Raw genomic sequence first — 8,583 nt, forward strand, 5'->3', positions numbered from 1 at the left:
CACCAGCAGGAGAGGCTATGTGGAGAAAGCAAATGGAGATACAGAGAGATGTCTGAAGGTCCCCCCCTGCTCCCTAGGCTCCAGCCCCCACCTTTCTCAGCACAGTTGCCAGACAGGTGAGTGAATAAACCTTTGGGATGGCTACCACCTGACTGCAGCCTCATAGAGATTCTGATCCAGAACTGCTCCACAGAATATTCTTGAATTTCTGACCTGCAGAAACTGTGAGAAAATAAATGACTATTCTTGTTTTAAACCACTAACTTTTTTTTTGAGGTACAATTCCCATTTATTTTTCCCCCAGAGAACTTTTCTTCACTCTTTAACGACTTAGCTCCTTACATGGGCTTTGGTGGAGGTTATGGGGCAGCACCCGCAGGTCTAAATTGAGGTGAGGGTGTTCGGTCCTTCCAGGCTTCACGAGAATGATTCCTGACTACCTTGCTGAGACTGGCACAGCTCACACAGTAATGCAGCTTCACACACAGCTTGGGAAGCACATTGGCATCGAAGACACTCACTTTGGAGATATCCCTAATGGCGGTGGCCTCTACTATGTTTCGAATGGCAAACTTCTTAATGGCCTTGTCCTTGGGCATGCACTGGGCACAGTTGGTGCAACGAATAGGCTGCACATGGCCTCGGCATGACCATTATTCCTTCTTTTCTTGGTCATGTTGGAAACGAGGACCCAAGAGAGTAAACCGCTAACTTCTGAGATGCATTGTTACATAACAATAAATCACCAGAACAATTCCCTCCCCCTGAAAACCTATATGTCTATAGCACACCTATCATTATAAGTAACTGTGTTTATCTCTTGCTATCCCCTATTTGGTAGTAAAGTTCTCTAGGTCTAGAACCATATACTGTTATACCCAATATCTTGTATGAGGGCCTATATAGAAGCTATGAACCATGTATTATTATACCCAATATCTTGTGTGAGGGCCTAGGTAGAAAATATGAGTTGTTTGAATAGCTTGGAAGGATAGATGAATAAATGATGGAAGGAGGTTGTCAGAGCATCCAGAGCACAGCTGCTCTGAGTCTATATATTCTCCTGAATCCTACTAACAACTATGCCAAGTGTCAGGGGAGGTTCCTTCTCGAAGCCTGCCCATTGCACTAACTGTTGGGTCTGAGCCTCTCTGCCCGGGGATGGACCTTCTTGGACGCCAGGTGGTAGATGGAGAAGCCATGAGAAGTTGTGGGTATATAAGAATGAGTCTTTATTGTAGAAGCCAATGGCCATTGTGGACCAAAGGGGGCACATGCTAACCCGACAAGCTCAGGGGAGGCCTGCATGGTGGTCTTGCAAACTCAGAGACCTAAAGTAACCACAAAGGATGGTCTGAAATTAAACTTCAACTAAAAGCAGTTATGGTGGGTACATCCTAGGCCAGTATCTTCACTGACAAGGTCAACCTTTACCTTAACATACCCTTGAAATGTCTGGGTAACTTCCCTTTTTCTGATCCCCTTGGGGCACACCTTAATGTGCCTAGGCGCCAGGACAGATACCACAGATCCCTCCATTGTTATCATGTGAATTGTTCCTGCACCCACCTAAGTATGTGTCTATCATTTTACCTTTTATCCAATCCCAGGGGTTTCCCTGCTTTGCTTTCTCCCGCTTCTCTGGTCTATCACCAATGGATTTCATGTAACCCACCTACATCCCTTCCTTTGATTGCAATGTATAAATATAGATGTAACCCGCCAATCTCCTGAGCATTATCTCAATTCATTGAGGTTCTGCTCCCCAGCATATGTCAACAGTTTGGCTCAAGTAAACTCACAAAAATTCTTTACAGGTTTGAATGTTTTTACGTTAACACCATTTAGCCATCAGACAAAATAGTTCTTTACAGCAAAGTCCTCTATAGGCAGCCGCACACTGGCTGGTGAACCAATACATCTTTCCTACAAAGCTGTAGTATCCTCTGTACCCACAGCCATTATCAGAGCAGCCGCACGCTGCCTCTGTATTCACAGCCTCACATAGCAGCGGCACCAGAGCTCTCCGCTCTTGCCTCTCTGGCCTCTCCCCTCTCTCCTTTCCTGCCTCACATAGTAGCTACGTCCTCTGTGCCTACCTCAGCTTCTCCTCCATACACTGGCTGGTTAACAGGTATTATACCACATAGACAAAAGAGGCTAGTTGCCAACAGCGACATCAATTATTTGGGCTATAGAAGGGCACAGTGTACCATGAGATCGCCATGGCCTTGCAGCTGTGTAGTCCTTGGATATTCTGATTAAGATTCCCATGTTCAGAATAGCCTTGGCCATCAAGCATATTAAGAACAAGGCCTTGCCTATCCGGCGTCTCTGGCATGATTCCCACGGAGACATAGAGAGATAAGTGAATACTTTCCAGAGATGCTGTGGGATCCTATAAACTAATGAGTATAAACTATCTTAGCAACGTCTTAAGATTTCCTGTTCTTAAATGATGCATGTTATCCATCTTAAGACATGTATATGATTAGAGAGGTTTAAGGTCACAGACATTTTCTGGATAATAAATCCAGTAACGTTCCCTAATTCTACACCAACCCAGCTAAGCTATAATGTAATTGTCTGTATTTCCATTAGTTATAAGCCCTGTGGGAGCCAGAACCATGTTTTGATTTTGTTTTTTTACCACTTTACCGTCAGAGCCTAGCACAGTGCTTGCCATATATGTTTCTTTATTAGAAGGGGGGGAAGAAAAGGAGAAAGGAAAGTATTTCAAAATTCAACAAATGTCTGTTTAACTAGGTATAATAGTCTCCCCAATTGTATAATTGTCACCTTTTGTAAACTTTCAAACATTGTAGTTCGTAATTTCAGAAGGAATCCAGAAGGCATTTGGAAAAAGAGAAATCTAAGCCCAATAGTTTGTCACCATCATTCTCAAGGTTTGATCAAGCAGTGGCTGCCTCAATTGAGTTGTGCAGTCATGAAGAGTCCCTGCCTTCTAGGGGTTTGCATCTGAACAAAATCTGAAAATGTATGGATCATTTAACGCTCCCCAATGCCATGAGCAGGAAAAATGGTCACAAAACAGTCATTTGATGCAGATGCTGGTGTCAGGAGATTGTAGAAAAATCATACCATTCTGAAGGCTTAAGCAGTCTGCCTAAGGTTCCTTACTGCTGGTAATAATAATAGCTGCCACTTATTAAGCCCTTAGAAACCTAAGCACTTCCATAAATTAAATCATTTCATTTTCAAAGCAACTCTAAGAGGTAATATTATTAGCATCCCCCACTTTAAGGAAGAGGATTGTGATGCACAGAGAAGCAGTTGGCCTAAGTCTCAGAGCCAGGAAGTCAGGGAGCTAGAGCACAGACCAGGTGGTCTGTCTGCTCTTAACCATCATGCCACACTGCCAAACCCATGGCTGCCACCACACGTTACAGAGGCAAAGTGCACTGCACGCCCACTCTCTCCCAGCCACAGAGACATGGTCAAGCAGGGAGGCAGGAGGTGGTGGTTACTCTGAGAGTAACCCCAAAATTCCTCTCGGGGAAAATTCCATAAATAAAACAAGCTCATAGACAGATTTGATAAGGGCTTGAGGCCCTGTAGGCACAGCCTGGAAAAACTGAAGCTACAGAGAGTTAACATTTTTATGCAAGAAATCAACAAGAAAATAAGAAGTGTGATAGGAGAAGGGAGAGGAAAAGGGAGGCCCAACAAACATAGCAAGAAGCTGAAATTGAAATAGAAAATACTGCCACTGACAATTCACCAGAAGTGGAAGCAACTAAGGGGCCTCAAAGAACAGGAGGTCTAACCATTCATAAAAACGTCATTAGTAATGATCATTCAGTATCGCCAATATTTCCATTCCTGGCTACAGAGGTTGAGGTGGACTTCTCAGGCACCTGTAATAGAGTGGAACCACATAACTAGTTCTCCCAAACAACAACAACAACCAGGAGTCACTTTCCATGCAGCACATTTAGTTGCCTCCAGAATTTCTGACACCCCACCCCCTAACCCCCGCCATGGTGATCCAAAGTATTTTAGACATTTAGACTTCCAGCTTGACCCATGCTAATGCATAACATGAGTTGTGGCTATGGCTTTTCCAACATTCTATTATGGAAATTCTCAAACATTTAGAAATTGAAAGAAGCTTATAGTAAACATGTTTGTACCCAACACCTAGATCCTACAATTAACATTTTGCTGTATTTGTTTTATCACATAGCTATCTAGTCTTTTGTCCCTCTATCCACTCATCAATCCATTTCATTTTAGAATGTATTTCAGAGTGTTACAGATATCAGTATCCATCATCCCTAAATACTTTAGCATGCATATGTCTAAGTGAGCCAAATATTTGTTTGCAGGTTGTGGTTTGTTTTGTGTTTGTTTTGGTGACAAAATGTGTGTATAGTGAAGTGCACAAGTCTTGCATGCCCATTAGAGAAGTTACATTTGTGGGTTTCAACCACTGATATTTGGGTTTTATTGTTACCACAGCAAAACCTAGCCTTCCTGGATAATTCATTTCATTGGATGTTGTGATGTCACAGTGAAGGTGCCCCCAAAATCTGTCATTCAATCTACCACACATGCAACCTGGAGTTAGTGGACTGTGCGGAAAGGTCAGGGAGGTCTCCAGTTCAGTGATATGGTAATAAAATGGGGACATACACAGAGGAATCAAAATGCAGGGTAGAGACTAAGAACTCTCAGCCAGCAGACCCTGGAGTGTGAAGCAACTTAGAAAAATGCAGCATCTTCTTGTGCACAACTCCCGGGAAAGACGGGAAAGAGACCCTGGCTATGCCATGATATGTAGAAGTGGGGATTTGAGCCAGTTTGACCTGACTCCATGGCACAGTTGTTTAGTCCTTTCTCCTTGAACACTCTCTTCCTTTGGCCTCCAGGATCACCCTCTCTTATTTTCATGGTTGCTCATTCTGTGTCTCCACTTTCTCCTCATCTCTAAATGTTGGAGTACTCCAGAGTTCAATATCTAGGTCTCTTCTCTTTTCTTTCCTTTTTTAAAATTTCTGTTCTTATCTGTTACTCTTGGAAAATCTCATTTTTTACTGGATTCCGACTTAGAGGTAGAAGCTCTTGGCAATCTGCGTCTGGAGTTTTTCTTTGGCCTCCTTCATTTCCGTAGCCAAACGTTTAGCATATTCTGTGGCCTCTTCCTTATTTTTCTTAGTACATTGCTTCTTCAGAGCCACAGCTGATGTTTGTGTTGCAGGACACGTGGAGTAACCAGACTCTGAATCTTGGGTGCTTCGGTCCAAGGTTTCTTACCTTCTTTGTTTAGGGGCTTTCTCACAACACATTAGTGGACATCATCTTTAGAGATTGAAAAGTTTGTGGATTCTGCTAGCTCTTTGGGGCCCAAGGCACAATACTATCAGTGAGAATAGGAATATCTTTCTCCCCTTTGTTTATAGTAACCAAGTGGAGAACAAGCAGATTGGCATCCACAATGCTACCTCAAACAGATGAGAGCTTTCTTTATCCAGTCCTCCTTGGTCTATAATAGGAGTGCCCCTTACTCAGCAGCCGGTGAACATGGCCATGAGTCAAGACAACATGCTTCATGGGAAAACTTTGTTTGTCATTCCCACCACTGATTCAAACCATATAACCTTTCCATTTTTCTCAGCAGCAGAAGCTCCTGTGGCCATACACTTCTCACAAAAGATACAAAGTTGGTGTTCATCATCCACTTCAATGAGCTTCTGGCAGCCAGTGGCTGCCAACGAGATGCTCAGCTTCATCCTGAAGCAGCCAACTGCCTCCAAGGTGCCACAAAAGCCAGCTCTTTTCTATCTATGCTCATCCCCCTGCAGCTCACATCCAATTCCATGGACTTACATATAGTGAATGTGATTTTTTAAATTCCCAAATTTATATATTTAGCATAGACTTCTCCCCTAAACTTCATACTTCAAGATCTGATAGCCAACTTATCATCTCTACTTATAAGTCTAATAGGAACCTCAACTGTAACATGTCCAGAACAGAACTCCTTACTGTGGCCCTGAAACTGTTCCTCCTGCTGTCTTCCCCATGTATCCATGGCAACTTTGTCTCTTGTAGTCACCTTAAATCTGTGTGTGTGTGTGTGTGTGTGTGCACAATCGCATCTCTGCTTGTACTGTCAAAGATGTTCTGGATGTGAGGGCATTATGGCTGTGGCATGTGACCCCATTGATCACTGGGGTGAATTCAGCTGATGTGGCTCATTAGGAGGGCGTCCTCTTTCTCCCTTACTGCTCCACATGCATTTCTGTTGAACCTGCCCACTCTGTCAAAGGGGATGACCTTCCCCAATAGAGGAGAACCATTCTTTGGTCAAGGATATACAAGTAGTTGCACTCCCCTACTAGAGCCTCTAAATGAGCTCTCAAGGGCCATTTGTAGGAGAACATAGGGTGGTCAAGCTCTCAAGATTCCAGACACATCCAACTGAGGTGCTGCATGTGGCAATCTGCCTTTCTTGAGGAAGAAATGAGAGAGAGAGAGAGAGAGAGAGAGAGAGAGAGAGAGAGAGAGAGAGAGAGAGAGAATTTTCTTTACCTTTAGAATGTATCCAGAATCTGGTGAGTTCTTTCCTGGTGAGTTCTTTCCACTTTACCGCAACTACCCTGGTCTGAGCTAATACATTTTTCTCCTGGATTATATCAAGAGTCCCAACAGGTCTCCCTGGTTCTAGCTTTGACTTCACACAGTCTCTTCTCAATGTAGCAGCCAGAGTGGTTCAGTTACACATAAGTCAGAGCACATCATGCTTCTGCTCACAGCTGTTTTGTGATTTCCCTTTCACATAGTAAAAGCTGAAAGTCCTTACATGCTATAAAATTCCACTCACTTTGGTCTCCCCTTATTCCCTAACTTCATCTCCTTCTAAACCCCTCTCATTTCACTGCTCTTCAATAACACTGGCCCGTTGTTTATCTTGAATACACCAGGTACCCTCCTGCCTGGTTTAAATCAAAGGAGAGCTCTGCTAACCTAATGGGAAGATGTAGTCAGTCACAAGCTTGCTCAGAAGATCAATGATATCACATCGATAAGACTGATTTTCTCTTTTCAGTCTGCTGACTTCAATGCAATGGCAACAATAACCTCTTATGGTCACAAGGAGAGCTGTTACATCTCTAAGCTTTCTGTCCTGCCATGACAGTGTCCAAAAGGGAAAGCAAGGGAGGTATTAGCAAAAGATCTCTATTCTCAAGTGCCTCCCTCTTGTCAGGGAGGCAAAACATTTGCAAAGGGCAAATCTCCTCCAATGTGTTATAGTCCAGAGCACATCCACTGGCACAGGGGAACATGATTACCATGATAGTCACCATCTGTGCCCCTGGAGCTGGCACATTATGGCAACAATAAAGTGGACATTCTGGGATCTACTAGGTACCACTGATAGGCCATGAGATCCAGAAAGAGGAGCGCTGAACTCAACGCTTGCTCTGCCATTAACTTTGTGACATGTAGACATAATGCCCCATTCTATAACAATTTTCTTATGAGCAAACTGAGGAGGTTGGGCTAGACGTTGCCTTTTGGCTTAAATTTTCTCTTATTCTGTGGACTTCCAGTGTCATTGTAAAGATCTGAGTCTTCTTATGTGCCATTCCTCATATATGTACACATCTCCTAAAATGACGGGAGCACTTAGATGTCTTTGATCACCTATTTTAAAGAGAGAAGAAAAATTTTAACGAGAACATTTTGTACTGCTCATTCCCTGCTAGCCCTTAAAAATAATGGTTATTTTTCCATCATAACTGACATTTAAAAACAGACTTTCATATTCAATAATTAGGTCTGAAAATCATTCAGCATAAAAGTACAGCTTCCCAATAATTATTCTAGTGAGGAAATTAGAATGACCTTTCATAACTATGTTGCTAACCATTATCTTATTAATTTAAAAACAAGAAAATAAAAACAATGTTCTCTTTGACACCAAGATCTCTGTCATTACCAAAACATAAACTGAAGACCATATGAGTAGGCTTGGCCCGCTGCTCTTTGGAGGTCATTGGTGCTTAGAAACTGGAAAACAAATTTTGACCTTTAAAAGCTCCACTGGAAGGCACAGGAACACCAATATATCTGTGTAAGATGAGAATGAAAAAAAAATAAAGAGAAAACTAAACCATGAGCTTTTTCTTTCCATTGGCATGCTCAGTAACTAACACATGCTAGTGTTCAAATGATATGTGTTGAATGAGTAAAGGGACAAGTGAATCCATTGTGTTTGCCCTTTTGATATATCTTGGAATCAACACAACCCAGCCATCTTACTTGTACTATTATCACTTGTCAGCCCATCCTTTTTGATTCTCATGTTTCTGAGACAGTAATTGCAAAGACGCAATTCAGCTCTCTCCCCTGGTGTACAGATATTATTTCAGCTCGCCTCCTAGCAGAATGAAAGGGACACTGATTCAGGTAAGCACCTTCTCAGTGCCTCATAATTCATGGAGTATGTAACCTTGCCCCCAGCCACTGTCTGTCAGGGCATCTGGTTCCACACTTAATTGTTGACACAAAATGCACACGCTGAAAGCATTTGCCTGGAAGTGTGGCATTCAGCAT

At 42.7% G+C, this 8,583-nt stretch overlaps 2 pseudogenes; both read right to left on the bottom strand.

The window, feature by feature from the left end:
* Positions 1-291: 291 nt before the first annotated feature.
* On the bottom strand, positions 292-676 carry LOC132238014 (small ribosomal subunit protein eS26-like; annotated as a pseudogene).
* Positions 677-5,047: 4,371 nt separating this feature from the next.
* Positions 5,048-5,753, bottom strand: LOC132238015 (small ribosomal subunit protein eS6-like; annotated as a pseudogene).
* Positions 5,754-8,583: the final 2,830 nt, after the last annotated feature.

This window comes from Myotis daubentonii, chromosome 7, assembly GCF_963259705.1.
Source record: "Myotis daubentonii chromosome 7, mMyoDau2.1, whole genome shotgun sequence".
NCBI lineage: Eukaryota > Metazoa > Chordata > Mammalia > Chiroptera > Vespertilionidae > Myotis > Myotis daubentonii.